The 19435-nt window shown below is 37.8% G+C and overlaps 1 pseudogene; it reads right to left on the reverse strand.

The window, feature by feature from the left end:
* Positions 1-12274: 12274 nt before the first annotated feature.
* Positions 12275-13884, reverse strand: LOC125401645 (mRNA cap guanine-N(7) methyltransferase-like; annotated as a pseudogene).
* Positions 13885-19435: the final 5551 nt, after the last annotated feature.

Consider the following 19435-nt stretch of genomic DNA (forward strand, 5'->3'; position numbering starts at 1 on the left):
CTGTCCAATAATGTGCCATTTACTTTTTTGCCTCTGTGATATAATTTACTGATATCTGGAAATAGAGAATTTCAACATAGAAAAGTCTCCAGTAGATTTCACCTATAAGGGACATTTTATGATTAATGATTTAAGTGGGAACACACAGACCACAGTGAATTATGACACTGTTGGGCAGGCTAAGCAAGACAGCAGGAGCAAGGCACTAAGCAACTTTTCTATTCTTTAGTTAGTGCTATCATTTCCTCAATGATGGATTGTGATTCAGAAATTGAAGTCAAATAAGTCCTTTCCTACTAAAGCTGCTCTGAACATTGTGGCTGATTTACAACAATAGAAAACAAACTGGCACAAGTAGAAGTGAAATCAGAATCACATTCCAAGCAATTTGGCAGCCATAACAGAAATACAGAAGGAAGAAATATGAATAACTTCAATGTTGAATAGTCACATTTTGTTTCCTAAGTGTACTAACTTTGATTACTAGGCTTTGGAGTAAAGAGGGCACACAGAACTCAAAGGATCTCAACTGAATCGAGCTGTTTCCTTGATGATTATGTAGTTAAGAGCTGCAATATTGGGGAACATAAGAAGTTTCTCCTTGACTATCCACTTTTCAACAGTTACCTACTTTTCTTTTAGTTTTCCCTACACTTTCTTTCTTTCTTCCTCATTCTGTCATTTCTTTCATTTTATGTATGCATGAAACTTTTCAAATATAAAAAAAACCTTAAGAGAAATATACAATAAATAGTTGTGTTGGTTCATTCATAGTGACTATGGCTAAGATACCCATGAGAACAACTCAAACATAGAAAGAGACCAATGGATCATTAGGTCCAGTATGATCATGTCAGTGCAGAAATACAACCCCATCATGAAAAAAATAAGAGATGGTTCATTCTAGAGAAAAATATGATCAATTTCCTAGGTACAGGTTTACCACATTCCCTGCTGCAGAAATGTAAGTTTTATGAAGTTTTGTAGAAACAGAATAAAGGATATACATTAAAATACTTTTTAAATACTTTGGTGAAACTGTTGTTATGAGTAATGTGTGCTAGAGAATACTTTGGAGACCTCTGTTATAGGTCATTTGATTGGTAGAAATAAGGGTTTGTAAACTAGTACATTCCAAAGATTTCTATTTACAATTAAAGGATGTTAAGTAAGACATAATGGTGTGTAAAGAATGTCATGGTTGTTTAGGAATTTCTCAATTGGTTTATATATTTGAATACTTAGTTCTACCAGGGATTGGCACTGAATGAAAGGCAATAGATGTGATGTTGTTAGAGTGGGTGTGGCCTTGTTAGAGGAAGTATGTCACTAGTGGTTGGCTTTGAGTTTTAAGAGCTGAAGCCAGACCCAAGCTCTCTATTTTCCTTCTGGCTGAAGATCTGGAAATAGAAATCTCAACAACTTCTGTAGCACCCTGGCTACCTGTGTGCTTCCATTCTTCCCACCATGACAATAATAGACTAAATCTCTGAAACTGTAAACAACTCACAATTAAATGTACTTTCAAAAAATTTTATAAAAGAGTTCCCATGGATCTTGTGTCTCTACACAAAATAGAACACAAAGACAAATGGCTATTAAAGGTGCTAAACAATCAAATAATCAAATGTAAAGATAATCAACTGTAAAGTAGAATTATGGTCTGATCCTATATCATTCACATTGCTCCACAGTTATTGAAGTACTAATAAATTAATTAGTCTTGTGGAAGGCCCAGTACAGGTCTAGATTTCTTCTGGGTACAACTGTTCACAGTTGCTTAGTCCTGTGCCTTGGGACAAAAATCACAGTGGCTGGATCAGGCTGTTGGAAATTGCTTTATGACATGGCAACCAGAAAGCAGAAGGAATACAGAAAAGACCAGGGAAATATATAACTTTCAAGTCACATCTCCAGTGATCTATTCTTCCACCTAGACTAAAATGATCCCACAATCCCCAAATGGTGCCACCATCTGGGAAACCAGTCATTGAACATATAAACTATGAAGAAATTTTATGTTCAAAATGTAACAATGGCAATATACTCCTAAACACCACATATAGACTTCATAATTGATAGGTATTTAAGGTTTGTCTTCTCATATATCTGATTATCTAATATCTAAACATCTGTTCACATTGTTAAAGACCTGTGTGCAAGAATTGGGTACTTGATTTTGTATTCCCAGTATCCATATAAAATATCAAGTTGTGGATGGTTATGCTTGTGATCCCAGCTAAGGTAAGATGTAGAAAAGAATATCCCTGGGATTTGTTGATTAAATAGAGTAGGAGAATCAGAGATCCTGTTAGATCCTGTCTCAAAATAGGATATAGATAAATATATAGAGAGAGACAGAGACAGAACTGACACAGAGAGATAGGCATAGAGAAAGAGACAGATTGAGGAAGCCCATTCATAACAACTTCCGGACTTCACATGTTATACAGCACTTGGGGGCCCAGACTCTAGGTTATATGGAATTATATCAAATACTAAACCACAATCAAACAGTGAGGACAAAAAACCTGAAATTGAGTGGGGCTGAGAAGACAGTCGAACTTGTCTTGTGAGCTTAAGGAACTCAATTTGAGGACCAGAATCCATGCTGAAGAGAAAAAGAAAAAAAAAAAGTATGGTCACAAGGACTTTCAACACAGTCCTGTGACTTGGAGAACAATGGGTATCTAGGGCTTTTTTGGCAGCTAGCCTAGTCTACTTGTAAAGTTATAAAGCAATCACAGACCCCATCTCAAAAAAAAAATAACAAATATGTTTGGGAAAAACAGAGAAATCACACCAGAGTTTCTCCTCTGTTTTCCACACATATATACACACATACACAATTGCACACATACATACATCTTCACAAATATGTATACACACTCATGCACATACACACATAGATATACACTGGCACATACAAATATATACATGCAAATCACTATTAACTTTGCTTGTGTAGCTTTCCAAATGTTTATTTATGCTAGTTTATATTTGTAATATGAACATTCCCAGGTATTGGGTAGGTTTTACATAAAAGTGAAGTCATAGTTTTATGAGTAGCCAGGTTTTGAATATTTGGTAAGCCAAATCCCATTTCCAAGTAATTCTCTTGTATACTCTAGAGATTTGTCACTCATATTGGTTTAATAAAACACTGACTAGCCAGAAGATGGGCATGAGGCAGAGGGAGCATGACATGAATGTCCTATGCTGATAAATGTTCTACCGGTGGAGGATACTAAATGGGGAATATGGGTTAACTTAAAATGTAAGAGCAAGTTACTAATAACTATGATCTTTTGGGTAAGCATTTTCGTTCTTAAAATCTTTAAAGCCTCTGTGTGGTAACTTTGAGCTGGCAGTTAGGAAAAAAATGTCTGTTCACAAATGGCATTCCAATGTGTAGCCAAATTTTCATATAAAATCTGAAATAACTTGGAAAAAAATTCAAAAGACCCAAAAAACATAGTCAAATGCAGCATCTTTGTAACGGCCTTTTCTTTGATGGGCAATGTTTGCTAGCAGTGACCAGAGGCTTGCCTCCTTCATGAAGTCCAACGGCTTCATGACTCAGCATTAGCAACAAATCTAGCAGCTCTCTTAAGAGATCCCAAGTTTACTGTTTGTGTGTCTTCTATCTCTATCTGACCTGAGGGCACAGGTCAGGCACTTGCTGACCACTCTCCCAGTACTTCTGTAAATCTAAGAATGTGTGGAGCCCTGATTTTATTCTCTAGGACAGACACCCACAGGTGTCAAGGTCATTTGTTTGTGGCTCCAGCCCACTTCTTTTCTGTTATTCTACATGGCTGCCTCTTGAGTAGTTTCTGGCAGCATTACTGGGAATTACCTCCAACTCCTTCCCAGAAATGTCCTTTCTTAGTCTGTACACTGATCTACTTGGCTAAGATGCAGTAGACCCTATAGAAATTTGCCACAAACTTCTTGACCCAAATACGATTGCTGACTGGTACTTTGGAATACTATTTTCCTATTTTTAATTCTGTGACAAATTTATTGATAGTTCAGAATGATGCTTTAGTTAAATGCATGATGGTTAATTGTGGTCTATAAACAAAATTCAGAATAAGAGAAATTTCTGATCACAAAAGTGATGTTATTTTTACTATAGCCACTAGGTGGTGCCACCAATAAATTGAAAACAATGTGGTTGTTCTTGCTGTCCTTTGAGGTACATGAATACTGTACAAACATGAGAACAATGTACAACTGTTGAGAATAAGAATCTCATGAACACTGACAAGTTAAAGCTAAAAAATGTAGTTTTAATTTCATTCACATATTCCAAGCCATATGAAACAAATTTTTGCTTAGAACGGGATGGTGGTTGTGGATGGGACAGCAGTGAGTGGAAGGGAGTCTCCAGCTTCTGGCTTATGAATTCGTGAATGTTCTGTGAGGAATCTGACTGCCTGTATAGATATAGCACTTCAACAGAGGTTAAACAAGAAAATCCACAAAATTAGGTCTATATACTTAACTGACACTAAAGCATCATTTCTGTATCTTCTCTTAGAGACTCTTGTACTGATACATCCACAGTGAGGCTGGAGGAACACCATCACCTGCAGTGTATATAGATCCCACAAGTCTGGTTAGAAGACCAGGTCTCTACACTGTGAGGATGAGCTAGTCTGTTTCCTACCAGGCACCCTATTTACCTGGGCACCTTACTGAGGAATTAACACACCTAAATGCCTCAATAACTAACAACCCAGGCTGCAGGACTCACCTGTTCCACCCTTGGAAGTGAGTATGTATGTTATGTTTTGGTCTTGAGAAAGTCTGTATCCTCTCTCTGGCATTCAGTCAGCGTGCATAATTGACTCTACTCAGTCATAGCCTTCTCTTACTTATGAGAGTCTGTCAGTAAAGTGCTCAGAGGCAATGAAGAGGTGTATGAGTCAGCTCCAGCAGGCTTGAGGCTCTCTGTATATGTTAAGCCACCGGAGGATGGGCAGAGACTGACAACTCCTCAACTTCTATCCATCAACACTGTAATACACTAGAGTGCTTCCCCAAGTAAACTCTAGACCCAAATAATTGCATGTCAGCATTAGGTTTTACTACAGTGCAGATTTGTCCCCAAGCCAACTATCTCCACTTCAAGTTGTGTCATTCTCACAAATAGCACACGTGATTTTCATTTTAAAAGATTTATTTTATTTATATGTGTCTGCTTGTTTGTGCATATGTGCAGGTACCAGCAGAACGCAGAAGAGAGTGTTGAAAGTCCCTGCAGCTGGAATTACAAGCAGTTGTAGGCCACCTGATGTGTCTGTAGGGAACCAAAGTCCAGTCCTCTGAAAGAGTAGCAAATATTCTTAACCTCTGAGCCATGTCTCCAGCCACTTATGTTCATTCTGAAACTCAACCTTGGAGGCTACCCTGTGTGGCAAGCCTGGGAGTCTCCGCACAGCTCCTCTGAACCATTCTCACCACTGAGCCCAAAATGAGGGACTCTTCCTGGATTCTGAAATGAAAAGTCATGCCTTTCTCATGAGGTACTACAACTCCTGACAAAATCAAGCATCTAGGTTCTAAGTTTGCTGGGAAAAAAAAGTCTCATTTGTTGATAAAACAGTAGAAAATGCCACCGTCCCATTCTATTTTTTTGTTTATTCAAGTATCTGAAAACACTCTTTCCACTTCCTCCCCTCCTCCCAATACCCTCCTGCTCCCCCCACTCCCTCTCCTCCTCCCTCACCATTCCCAAGAGCAGTCAGGGTTTCCTGTCCTGTGGGGAATCCAAGTTCCTCCCCACTCCCTCCGGGTCCAGGAAGGTGAGCATCAAACAGGCCAGGATCCCAAAAAGCCAGTCCATGCAGATGAAACAAGACCCAGTGCCATTGTCAATGGCTTCTCAGTCTTCATTTGGACCTCGGGGGCTCAGTCAGCCCCCATGTCAGTCACATTCAGAGAATCCGGTTTGATCACATGCTCGTTCAGTCCCAGTCCAGCTGGCCTTGGTGAGCTCTCATTCGATCAGTCCCCTTGTATCAGTGGGTGAACGCACCCTTCGTGGTCCTGACTTCCAGTGCTCCAATGTAGGTCTCCGTCTGTATCGCCATCCATCGTCGGAATAAGGCCCCCTCTGATTTTGCTTTCCTTGCTCACGATCTCCCTCCCTCTGCTTCTCATTTGGACCTAGGGAGTTAAGTCCACTGATCCAATATGTGTCTCTGTCTCTATCTCCATCCATCGCCATAGGAAGGTTCTGTGGTGACATGCAAAATATTCGTCAGTATGGTTATGGGCCGAGGTCAGATCAGGCACCCTCTCCTCTGCTGCCCAGAGTACAATCTGGGGACCTCTCCTTGGGCCTGGGAACCCCTCCAGAATCAAGTCTCGTGCAAACCCTAAAATGGCTCCCTCAGTTGAGATATAAACTTCCCTGCTCCCATAACCATCCTTCCTCCCTCTCCCCTCCCATTTCCCCAAGCCATCCCCAATCCTCCACCTCTCCCCTCTCCCTAACCATCTTCCCCTACTTCCACTCCCACCCCCCCCCCCCCCCCCCCGTGCAGACGAGTTTACCTGGCAATCTTGCCGAGTTCTAATACTCAGGAGGATAACTATATGATTTTCTTCAGGTTCACCTACTTATTTAGCTTCTCTAGGATCACAAATTATAGACTCACAGACCTTTAACTATGGCTAGAATCCACTTATGAGTGAATACATGCCATATTCTCTGGGATATATCTCTGGGATGAAGCCTACTTGATCATAATGGATAATTTTTCTAATGTGTTTTTGGATTCGGTTTGCCAGTACTTTATTGAGAATTTTCGCTTCGATGTTCATGAGTGAGATTGGCCTGTAATTCTCTTTCTTGGTTGTGTCTTTGTGTGGTTTTGGTATCATGGTAACTGTAGCTTCAAAAGAGGAGTTTGGCAATGATTCTTCTGTTTCTATATTGTGGAATACATTAAGGAGTATAGGTGTTAGCTCTTCCTGGAAGTTCTGTTAGAATTCTGCATTGAAACCATCTGGTGCTGGGCTTTTTTTGGTAGGGAGATTTTTGATAACAGCTTCTAATTCTTCACGACTAACAGGTCTATTTAGATTTTTCACCTGATCTTGGATCCACTTTGGTATATGGTACTTATCTAAAAAGATGCCCATTTCTTTTACATTTTCCAGCTTTGTGGCATATAGACTTTTGTAGTAAGATCTAATGATTCTGTGAATTTCCTCTGTGTCTGTGATTATGCCCCCCTTTTCATCTGATCTTATTAATTTGCATGTTCTCTCTCTGCTGTTTGATTAGTTTGGGTAGGGGTTTGTCGATCTTGTTGATTTTCTCCAAGAACCAGCTTTTTGTTTGATTGGTTCCTTGGATTGTTTTCTGTATTTCTATTTTGTTGATTTCAGCCCTCAGTTTGATTATTTCCAGTCTTCTGCTCCTCCTGGGTGAATCAGCTTCTTTTTTTTCTAGTGCTGTTTCAAGTGTGCTGTTAAGTCTCCAGTATGTGCTTTCTCCGTTTTCTTTAATTGGGCACTTAGTGCTATGAACTTTCCTCTTAGCACTGCTTTCATAGTGTCCCATAGGTGGAGTATGTTGTGTCTTTATTTTCATTAAATTCAAGGAAGACTTTAATTTCTTTCTTTATTTCTTCCTTGACCCCTTGGTTATTTAATAGTTGACAGTTCAACTTCCATGAGTTTGATGGCTTCCTGGGGGTAGCATTGTTGTTGAATACTAACTTTAATCCATGGTGATCTGACAAGACACAGGTGGTTACTAATATTTTTTTGTATGTTTGGAAATTTGCTTTGTTACCAAGTATGTGGTCAATTTTTGAGAAGGTTCCATGAGCTGCAGAGAAAAAGGTATATTCTTTCCTATTTGGGTGGAATGTTCTGTAGATATCTGTTAAGTCCATTTGATTCAATACCTCCAATAATTCTCTTAGTTCTTTGTTGGGTTTCTGTCTGATTGATCTGTCCATTGGGGAGAGAGGTGTGTTGAAGTCTCCTACTATTAGTGTGTGTGGTTTGATGACTGCCTTGATTTCTAGAAGTGTTTCTTTTACATAAGTGGGTGCCTTTATATTAGGGGCATAGATATTCAGGATTGAGACTTCCTCCTGATGAATTGTTCCTGTTATGGGTATGAAATATCCATCTCTATCTCTTCTGATAGATTTTAGTTTGAAGTCAACTTTGTTAGATATTAGAATGGCCACACCTGCTTGTTTCTTAGGTGTGTTTGCTTGGAAAACCTTTTCCCAGTCCTTTACTCTGAGTAAAGTATGTCTGTCTTTGTGGTTGAGGTGTGTTTCTTGTAAACAGAAGAATGTTGCATCCTGTTTTCATATCCAATATCTAAGTCTGTGCCTTTTTATAGGTGAATTAAGTCCATTGATATTAAGTGATATTAATGACCAGTGGTTGTTGACTCCGGTCATTTTTTTGGGTAGTAGAGTGTATGTGTTTTCCTTCTTTGAGTTGTACTTGTGAAGGGTCGCTAGATGTCTGAGTTATTGTAGGCAGTATTGGGAACGTTGGATTCCTTGGGTTGTGATTTGCCTTCTAATACTTTCTGTAAGGCTGGATTTGTAGCTACATATTGCTTAAATTTGTTTTTATCCTAGAATATTTTGTTTTCTTTGTTGATAGCGAACGATAGCTTGGCTGGGTATAGTAGTCTGGGCTTGCATTCATGGTCTCTTATTTTCTGCAGTACCTCTATCCAGGACCTTCTGGCTTTCATGGTTTCCATAGAGAAGTCTGGTGTAAGTCTGATAGGTTTACCTTTATAAGTTATTTGATCTTTATCCTTTGCAGCTCTTAATATTTTCTTTAATTTGACTGTTTTGTGTTTTGATTATTATATGGCGAGGTTATGGTTTTTTTTGATCCAGTCTATTTGGTGTTCTGTATGCTTCTTGAACCTTCATAGGGATATCGTTCTTTAGGTTGGGGAAGTTTTCTTCTATAATTTTGTTGAATATGTTTTCTGGACCCTTGATCTGCAATTCTTCTCCTTCTTCAATTCCTATTATTCTTAGATTTGTTTTTTTTATTATGTCCCACAGTTCCTGAATGTTTTGTGGTGAGAATTTGTTGGATTTGCTGTTTTCTTTGGTCAGAGTGTTTAATTTCTCTATGGTGTCTTCAGAGTCTGAGATTCTTTCTGCTATCTCTTGTATTCTGTTGGTTATGCTTGTTTCTGAAGTCTCAGTTCATTTACCTAGATTTTCTATAGCTAGCCGGCCCTCGGTTTGTGATTTCTTCATTGACTCCATTTCAGTTTTCAAATCTTGAACTGTTTCCATTACCTGTTTGATTGTTTTTTCTTGGTTTCCCAGAATTTCATTTACGGATTTACTCATTTCTTCAAACTTTTTGGTAAATTTCTCTTCCATTTCTTTACTCATTTCCTCAATCTTTTTGTTATACTTATCTTCCATTTCTTTATGGCAGATTTTCACCTCCTGTTTAAATTCCTCTATTATTTTCATAAAGATCCGCTTAGAGTCGATTTCTTCTATTTCTTCTGGACTAGGGTGTTCAATTCTTCTAGTTTCGTGCTCCCTGGATTCTGGCGAGATCATGTTGCCTTTCAGGTTGTTGGAGGAATTCTTGCATTGGTGCCTGCCCATCTCCTCCTCTCTGGATGAAACTCCTCAGCACTTTCTGGATAGAACTCCTCAACACTCTCTGGGTAGGACTTCTCAGCACTCTCTGGATAAAGCTCCTCAGCACTCTCTGGGTAGAACTCCTCAGCACTGCAACAGGGCTAGCTGGTCTTCCCAGGACCCAGGAGACTAAAGGGCAGCAGCAGTGGGGGCAGGAAGGGGTCCTGTGGAACACCGAAGACCCTGCCGCAGAAGCTGAGGGGGGAGGGGCTGTGCTCTCTTCCAAGACAGGCTGGCCGCCCAGGCGAGCACCCATTCACCTCTCTGGGTAGAACTCCTCAGCACTGCAACAGGGCTAGCTGGTCTTCCCTGCCACTTTCCCATTCTTGTCCTCAAGAATAATCCTGAGTCATTTAACTTCAGCAAGGACCAGAGTAGGTGTTGAGGCTGAACAGATAAGAACAACCCACAAAAAAAGGCAGCTGCCAGAACTGTTTCCTACAGAGTGGCCTCATGGGAATCTCCTATATCTATGTCAATAGGTATAATGACTAGATCCCATCTCAGACCCTGTCCAGTTCTCTATGATTCCTCAACAAAGGTCCAAGGATCTCCACTTTTCTCTTCTTGTTGCTTGGGATAGCCATCAATTACTCCACCCTTTGTGGAATTCTTCCCGCCTAAAAACAACCCATGGAATGGAATGGAAAGGACAGAAAGAGACTAAAAATTGATGCATTGCCTATTAACTAAAATCATGAATTGTGACAAAATTTTCCCAACCTGCTAAACTACCAAAATACTTAGTAGTATCTTTCCTAGGAATAAAATGAGCCTAAATTTCTTTTTTTAAAAAAATATTTATTTATTTATTTATTATGTATACAATATTCTGTCTGTGTATATGCCTGCAGGCCAGAAGAGGGGACCAGACCCCATTACAGGTGGTTGTGAGCCACTATGTGGTTGCTGGGAATTGAACTCAGAACCTTTGGAAGAACAGGCAGTGCTCTTAACCTCTGAGCCATCTCTCCAGCCCCCAAGCCTAAATTTCTAAGAGCAAAAACTTTCATTCTCACACCCCAAACCCTGCACAAAAGAAACTCTCTAAAATTATGAGCAGTGACTATATACACTGATTATACTTTTAATTTTTTAATAATTATTTTTATTTTGTATGTATGAGTGTTCTTCCTGCATGTATGTATATGCACTATGTGCATGCCTGGTATCCATGGAGATCAAAAATGATGTCAGATCCCCAGAAACTGGAGTTAGAGACAGTTGTAAACTGCCATGTGGGTGCTGATAACTGAATATGGGTCTTCTACAAGGACAACCAGAACTCTGAACTGCTGAGCCATCTCTCTACCCTGAAGCTTACTTTTAAAGCAAATACTATAGAGTTTTATAGAAAGCATGATCTTTGTGAATTGTCCTTTAAATAAATGTTTTTAAAAGAAAATATAATTGCATTTGCTCTCAACTATCTTGATGTATCTAAAGGCTGTCAAATGTCTTAAATGCACAACAGTGGTTCACACAGGCATCAGTTCTAGAAGTCAATTCTGTAATTGACAACTTAATGACAATTTTGTTGGCTGTGAGACAGCAAGTAAATACTTGGAAGGCAGCTGTGCCAAACTCTATATGATGTATGCCTCAAGAAATGCATGTCTGAATGACAATCAGACAGTGGGCTCTACTGTGTGACTACCAATGGTGGTAGAAGGAGCATGGCTTGCTTGTTTGGGATTGGGAAAGATATAGCACCTAACTGAGGTCTCCTATCGGTGAGGATCCATCTAAAGTCTACCTCTTTTCCTCACTGCATACTTCCTGCTGAATGTGCATACATGCTCTTAAGAAAATATGTAACAGGATTATGATATGGCATTTTCACAATTCTTTAAAAAATCTAACCATTGAATCATTGTCCAATGAAGAAAGTTAAAAGTACCTTAATTAATCTCAGTGATTGGATATATCAATTTCTATGTAGGAAATTCTTAACACAATACCAAACCATTTCATAATATCTCTATACTGCCATCTAAAATTTTTTATAGAGTCTCAGAATTTCATAGTATTAGCAAACAGTTATTTTATTGAAACACAGTCAAAATCTAGCCAGGTAGTTCTTAATAACAATCTAAAATTAATTAAATTTAATTAAAAATTAAAAAGTTTTAATCTTATAACTCTAGCAATATATAACTGAACATTTACATTCAAATGTGTAGAAAACAATTCATTTCATACTGAAAAACACTGTAACAAAACTTGGAGTGCACGGTGGCAAGCTAGCCCTCCTTTGCCAATTCTACAGTTGTTGTAAATTCAACTCTGTAAACACACTCAGCAAATCACCACACTGGGGAGAGGTCAGGTGTTCTGACATGCTGTTATAGTTTTTGATAGATGAGGGAACCAATTCTTAGACTATTACATAAAAATAGATCTTAAAGACACTCTTATGTACACACAAACATAATGCTAACCTGTCACAGACAGTGTCAAATCTATACACTGGACTTGTTGGCATCATCCTACACATTGATAACTTACTAGCAAAATAAACAAACAGCTGTCAAACGTACCTGAGATGGTCTGTTCCATCTGTAAGGATAGAGTGCTGCTCTGAGGCAACTAGCTGCTCACTGCTGCTTCTCAAAGGCAAAGACCAAGTAGATACTTGTAGCTTCCCATTTCGACTTTCTTAAAGATCCCAGAGGTAACCTTACATGACTGTTCTTCATATACTCGGCAACATGTGCATAATCTCCGACCTTTTTACAGGCCGGTTTAGAGGTATCATTTGCAGAGTATTGCTCAAGGGCCTGCATTCATTTTAAGAGCAGTGTGTTTTCATTGTTCTTAATCTTTTCTTCACAGAACTCTTGAAATTTTTTAAAAATATATTTATTAGCTTCATATTGTACTTCTTTGCCATTTCAGTTAGCAATGGAAAATAGACCAAGAATTCAGGGACATCCACAACACCTTCCAAGTTGAAGTCGTATTTGCAGCCAAATGAAGAATAACTTCGATTCTTCTGGAATTTCACAGTGTATACTTCATTTCCAAATGATTCTGTTTCTGAAGCTTCAAGGTGTCTTATCAGTTCAAAGCTATTGGGGGTGGTACCAATAAAATAGCCCCCAGGGTTAAGCCTTCCACAAGCATTTCTAAGCATCATATCAGCTTGCTCCAAGGACTCAAAGGAGTAATGGCAAGCAAACTGGCAACTGCAAATGTCAAAACGCATTTCTGGATCATGGAATTTTTCAACCAAAAGTTCCTTTGAGCAGTCAGCAGTTATAAGTTCTGCCTTAAAAATATATTCATTGTCACGACAACGTTTCATGTCTTCATAACGCTGTTGACACTGTTTCATAAAAACATCAGCAATATCAGCACACACCAACCTGCTAATTCTCCCCTCCTCCACTTGATCAAATCTCCTCCTTTTCCACATCCTAGGTCCAAAACAGTAAGTCACAGACAATCCCACACCAGTTTGGAATTATGATTAATAGAATGGTTATTTATTCAAAGGGGAAAAAACTTACAGATTACCGTCCCAGACAACTGCCCCTCCGCGCGAACAGGAAAGGAGTCCAGGAACCGGACGTGGAGCCGGAAGCCAAAGAGGGAGTGGAGGACAGCAGTTGCTTTTTTTTAAAGAGAGAGAGACCACGCCCCAATGGGCTGGTAACTCAGCGGCGATTGGCTGAAGGAGCGGAAGGAACTCCCACAGCATGTCATGATTTTTACTTTGCTGTGCCTTTTCTAAAAATTCCCCAATAAGGATACTTTTAATTCAATTATTAAAGATTCTTAGGTAAAAATTGCAACTCTGACAGCAGTTCTCCAAACTCACATCCTCCAGCTTTTTTGGCTTTTCTGCAATATCTTTGGAGTGTCGTTTTCTCTTTCCCTGGGTGGTCCCTCCAGAGAAAGGCTCGTCTTTAGAAACATTACCCCCTTCTTGTTTCCCTTTTGTTGAAACACCTCCGTCATCCCCAGAGCAATTTACTCGTTTTCAACATCGAGTTTTCTTTTCTTGGATGGGGAGTCCTCCACACAACTCGAATCTTCCTTCATGAGATCACCTTCCAACTCTCCTGAGTTTTGGTTTCTCTACTTGCTGGCACGTAGGAGTCTTCTCAGAAAGCCTTGGCCCAGATGCAGCCATGGTTTCATTAACACTTGAGGAGATTCTGTTTCAGAATCTATGGACACTTTTGCCTTGTCAAAAGACATCTTTTCATTATTTTTCTGTTTTTGCAGAGCTTTCCATTTCAGGTTACTTGAACTGACAGCAAAACCACACAGACATTCTAGGATGTTCATCTTAAATCTATAAAATAGCAGTTCTTTTGTTAGGAAAATACCATTTTATCCAGTTATATTTGGGTCAAATTAGTGTGTCTTCTGTAATTTGGTTCCATAATAAGTTCTATTCTTTATCCAGATTCTGAATTTCCTGGTCTGTGGATGTGAGAAATGATTAGTCGGGACATTTATCAATTACTACATTATTTTTTTTTCTGTTTGTTCCAACAAATAAAACTTACCTGGAGATTAGAGGTGGGGGGGTGTTAACCACTGTCAACCAGAGAATCTGGCAGGAAGGGGCTCATGTCTTTAAATCCAGCATTTGAGAAATGAAGACAGGAATATAAAGTGGGTGGGGACAGAATCTCATCCCCCATTTGGTCCAAGTATTTGGAGAGCTGGAAAGTGAATTTGGCTGATGGATTGCTTCTCTGTTCTGTCAGATTTTCCCCAATATCTTACTCTGGAATTTTATTCATAACACTAATTAAGATCATGCTTCAATCAATGCAGTTAAATGCTTATTTTTAATGTGGCTGCTCGATTACTTCTATGATCTCTCAGTTTTACCCCAATACTTGACTCTGGAATTTTTCTAACAATACTATTTCCAATTACACTTCAATCAATCAACTTAACTACTTATTTCTAATATGGACTACTTTCAAAAGAGGGAAGTTTTTTATGTTTCTTCTTGTCTATGCCTTTTTCTGGTGGGACTACATATGCTTTAAATTTGGCCATTGAACTCAATTTTTACAAAGGAATGCACTCATTTACTGGTCTATTTTCCTTCTCACTGCCCAGTTAAGGCCCAGCCTTGAAGCAGTTGCAGGTCTTTATGTCACTGGACAGCAGAAGCAGGATTATGAGTTCAATGGAATTCTCAGCTGCCTCGTGTAAGACAAACCTAACCTACAGGAGACAGTGTACTAAACAGACATAAATAATCAATATAACTTTGAGAAAACAAGAAAAAATCTTAATGACCTGAAAGCAATGGGGAACAGAAAGAAATAAGAGATTAGAGCAAGGATAAGTTTAAAGAAAATCAAATTTAAAAATTGGAACTCTGTAACATGATGGGGCTGGCTTGTTGGGGTATCTGTACCATCCAGTACCCCACAGCCAGCAAGCCCCAAAGAAAAATCACACACAGGACTCCATAAGATTATAAACTGATTGGCCCATTAGCTCAGGCTTCTAGTTAACTCTTATAGCTTATATTAACCCACTATTCTGATCTATGTTAGCCATATGGCTTGGTACCTTTTTCAGCTGTCAGCTCACATATTGCTTCTTCGGTGATCTGGGCAGGAGTGGAGGAATGGGCCTCTTCCTTCCTAACCTTCTTCTGTTCTCATTGCCTAGCCTCTACTTCCTGTCTGGTTGACCTGCCTATACTTCCTGCCTGGCCAATCAGCGTTTTATTAAAATACATGATTGACAGAATACAGATAATTCTCCTGCACCAAAACTCATAATTGTTTTTTTTTAAAAAAAAAAACAATATAACTGAGAAAAGCACATAGCTATACTGACTTTGCAAAAGAGAAAATCATTCCCTGGCAGAGGGGATGGCAATAATAAGATATTAATTTACTCTGTTCTTATATGTAATGTTAGCTGCTGAGACCTGTCACCAGAAATATTCAGTTACAGCTAATGGATATATCAATGAGAACAAGATTGAACATATCTGCATATGAGAGTACATTCTTAGAAATTCCATATAAATTGGTTCAATTAACCTTCCCACATTTTATACAGAAATCTGCCCTGACTTAATTTACATGACATGCAAAATACACACTGGGAAATAACAGAATCATGTGTCCATCTAAAATCATATATTATTTTATAATGATGACTCCACAACTGTTTGCCAAGGTTTCCTCTATTGTGTACACAGTAAACTGCTTCAACTATTAAGGTTTGAAGGCAGAAACCATGCTTCACACACAAATGCTTTTTCTATTACTAAAAGGGAAAGTTGACTACATGACTCAAATTTTTAATTTTATAACTGAGTAGTGATTGAGTTGTTTAATTTAAGAATTTGGTTGGTTTAATCATGAGAAGAACAAGGTTATTTTCCTGGGGAAGAATGGAGTCGGATCAAGGCTACATGATCCACCATAAGAACTTTTGGTTCAGGGCTGGAGAGATGGCTCAGTGGTTAAGAGCATTGCCTGCTGTTCCAAAGGTCCTGAGTTCAATTCCCAGCAACCCCATGGTGGCTCACAACCATCTGTTATGAGGTCTGGTGCCCTCTTCTGTCCTGCAGGCATACATGCAGAAAGAATATTGTATACATAATAAATAAAAATAAATATAAAAAAACAAAAAAGTTTCAGAATTTAAAAAAAAGAACTTTTGGTTCAGAAACATTTTTCTAGAAACTGGAGTTACTGATGTTTTAGAATTAATATGACTTCCTCTGCATTAATCATTCTATAAACTTAAAAGTTTAATAAACAAAATCTCTGTAATAACAACATGCTTCTGGGGTGGTTAATTTTAAATGAGGAGCCAACCTGGAACAGATTTTTCATTCCACATAGACTGTCATCTTGAAGTTTCTTTTGTGTTTAGTCCCAAGATTATACTGTGAACAATTTAAAAAAAGTTTAGAGAACCCAGGCGGTAGTATTGCATGCCTTAATCCCAGCACTTGGTAGGCAGAGGCAGGTGGATCTTGGTGACTTCAAAGCCAGTCTGGTTTATAAGAGCTAGTTTCAGGACAGGATTCAAAACTACAAAGAAATCCCATCATGAAAAACAAAACAAAACAAAACAAAAACAAGTAAAAAAAAATGGGACAGGAGAAGGCATGTCTAACCACTTAGGTAGATGGAGATTTAAAAAGCAAAACTATCTTGTTGTAATGTCCCTTGAATTTCATGGGACAGATACTGCTTTGCAAACAAATTTCAACTACTTGACTGTCTACTTTCTTCTTTGCTTCTAGATATCTACTATGGAGTTTCATTGAGTACAATGTAAAGTGAATATACTGTCCAAAATTGTTCAAACATGTAGATATACTATTCTATACATTATTCATGTGCTTCAGTTTTAGCTATCACTGTATTTTAAATTAACAACTTTGTACACATGTCGAATCCAATATATGTATTGTTAGGGAGATCAAACAACATCTATGATCTTAAAAAGACACCTGGTGTATTTTAATTGCCCACTAACTCTCCTTGAATATATACCATGGATATTCACTTTTTTTAAGATTCTGTTGGGTTAATCCAAGGTACTCAAAGAAGTGGGTAGATTAAAAGAATATTGTTATTTCTGCAATGAAGTAAGCAGAAAAGCTGAAGCATAGGTTTTCTGGGAGCTATAAGTCTTTCTGAAGATAAATATTGACTTGAACATTCATATTCTAATAAATGTGTTAATTATGAGATTCTACTCCTTCAGGGTTCATATTAGAGTTCATGGTAGGTCACATTTAATAAGGTCCATAAACTCTTAGTGAGTAGAGGGTTCTGGGTAACCAGGTCTTTAATAATTCTTATTTTGGGATAAAAGGGAAAAGCTATGCCTTATGGTTATGGCAAGCACAGGTAGAATAAGAACTGTTTCAAGACATATCAAGAAGATGAGAAACTGTATTTTCAGTGCTTAATTTCTGAGCTTTACTCTTCCATCAATCTTTTCAAACATAAAACACATAATCATATAACCATAAAAATAGCAACAACACACACACACATACAATTCTATAGTCACAAATTGTGCAGAATACCTAATTACAGTGTAGCTAAATAACACAAAAGAACAGCAATGTGTGAAAAGCTTTTGTTTTGCATGAATGTTCATGCTGAATTTAGCTTCTTTATTCAGTTGTTGTAGGAGAGTGAATAGCTGTGTAGATGACTTTAAATGGAATTCTATTTCCATATGTTTCTTAAAGTAAAATTTTCTAAGCATAACTCTATGCTATTTTAAGCCAATATAGCATTGTGGGCAGTTTCCTTTACATTTATATATGTTCCACACTTTTTTCTTATAATATACCTGTACCAGAAGAATGGGAACCTATTTCTATAATAACAGGAAATACAAAGTTTGAGTGAAACCGTGACCTGCTGCATCATGTAATTTGGTCTGACTACCACTATATTTCAGGTAAAATGTTATTTTCAAAAGCAGAAAGAGGATAGAGGGAAATTTATTCTCTCCTACAAGTTTTTTTGTCTCTTTGTAGATGTGCATTCTATCCTTCTTTCTTTCCCCTTTTCTGTCCTTTAAGTACTTCATATGAAATTAAAGATTTAATTACACTTCTAATTCCTAAACATTTAGAGGTTTTTCTCCTACAGTGCTTTGCGGTTTTCAGTTAAGAACTATTTTCTTCACTACATGAATATGAAAGCACATTTATTTACTAAAATAAGGAATAAGACTCTGAGGATATCGCAGATTGGAAGATTATGTGGGCTTGGGTCCATTGACATTTCTTTGAGTGAGAAAATATTTTTAATGCCCTTAAATTAGAGTCTAAACATGGGAACAATAGACTAATTCACTATGAATATCTCTAGTTTCCAGCTGCTCTTGGACAAAGTGAAGTTAATTAAACTATAGTTGAAATAGAACATAGTGTTTAAAAATAATAAAAAGTAAAATAACAAGTGACCAAAAGACCCTTCTCAATAAGATATCTGCTAATGAATTAAAGTAAATAATAATTAGTGTAAGTGTTCAGAAACAACCCTAAATTTATTTGAGTCTCTTGCTAAATCAAAATAATGAGTAAGTTCAGCTAAGTTTATGTGTGTGTGCATGGACTTTTACACAAACAAACATGAACTTAACTCATAAGAATTTGCTGTAATTGATTTAACTTTAATCACACATCAACAGCAATGAACATCTTGGTTACATAGATAGAGTTACTTTAAAGCACATACTTTCAAACAGTTATTTCTTTATCTATGCAGAATGTGTCCTTGGGAGATAATTGAAGTAAAAAATTTCAAAACTAATATTCAGCTATATCCAATAGCCAGAAGCAGTAGGTGCCCTTTCAAGGAAAAGGAAATTGTAATTTATCATCTGTCTGTGTTATATTATGCTACTTAATAATTGTATTTGTCAATACAGAATTTACAGTGCATCATTCTGCATTTCATCCTCCATTAATATAATTTGCGTTTGAGGGATCAGTAATTTTCAGGTAGAGCCAAAGGCATTCTATTTTGTGCACATACAATTTTGCCACCGAACTGTCTTCAAATGATTGGAGCAGCATGAACTTAAGTTAGGTGTCATAGATGCTCCTGCTTTTTCTTTTCCTGTCTTGGAGACTGTAGATTCTATCGTACAGAAGATTAAGTTATTTTACTTAGATCTTAAAAATCACATAATTTATATTAATTTTTAGGCCTTCATAAAAATTGTCATAGGTCTGGGTGACTTAAAAGAATAGTAAATTTTTTGTTACCTAATTGTAG

The sequence above is a fragment of the Myodes glareolus genome, chromosome 27, assembly GCF_982192425.1.
Source record: "Myodes glareolus chromosome 27, mMyoGla1.1, whole genome shotgun sequence".
Lineage (NCBI taxonomy): Eukaryota > Metazoa > Chordata > Mammalia > Rodentia > Cricetidae > Myodes > Myodes glareolus.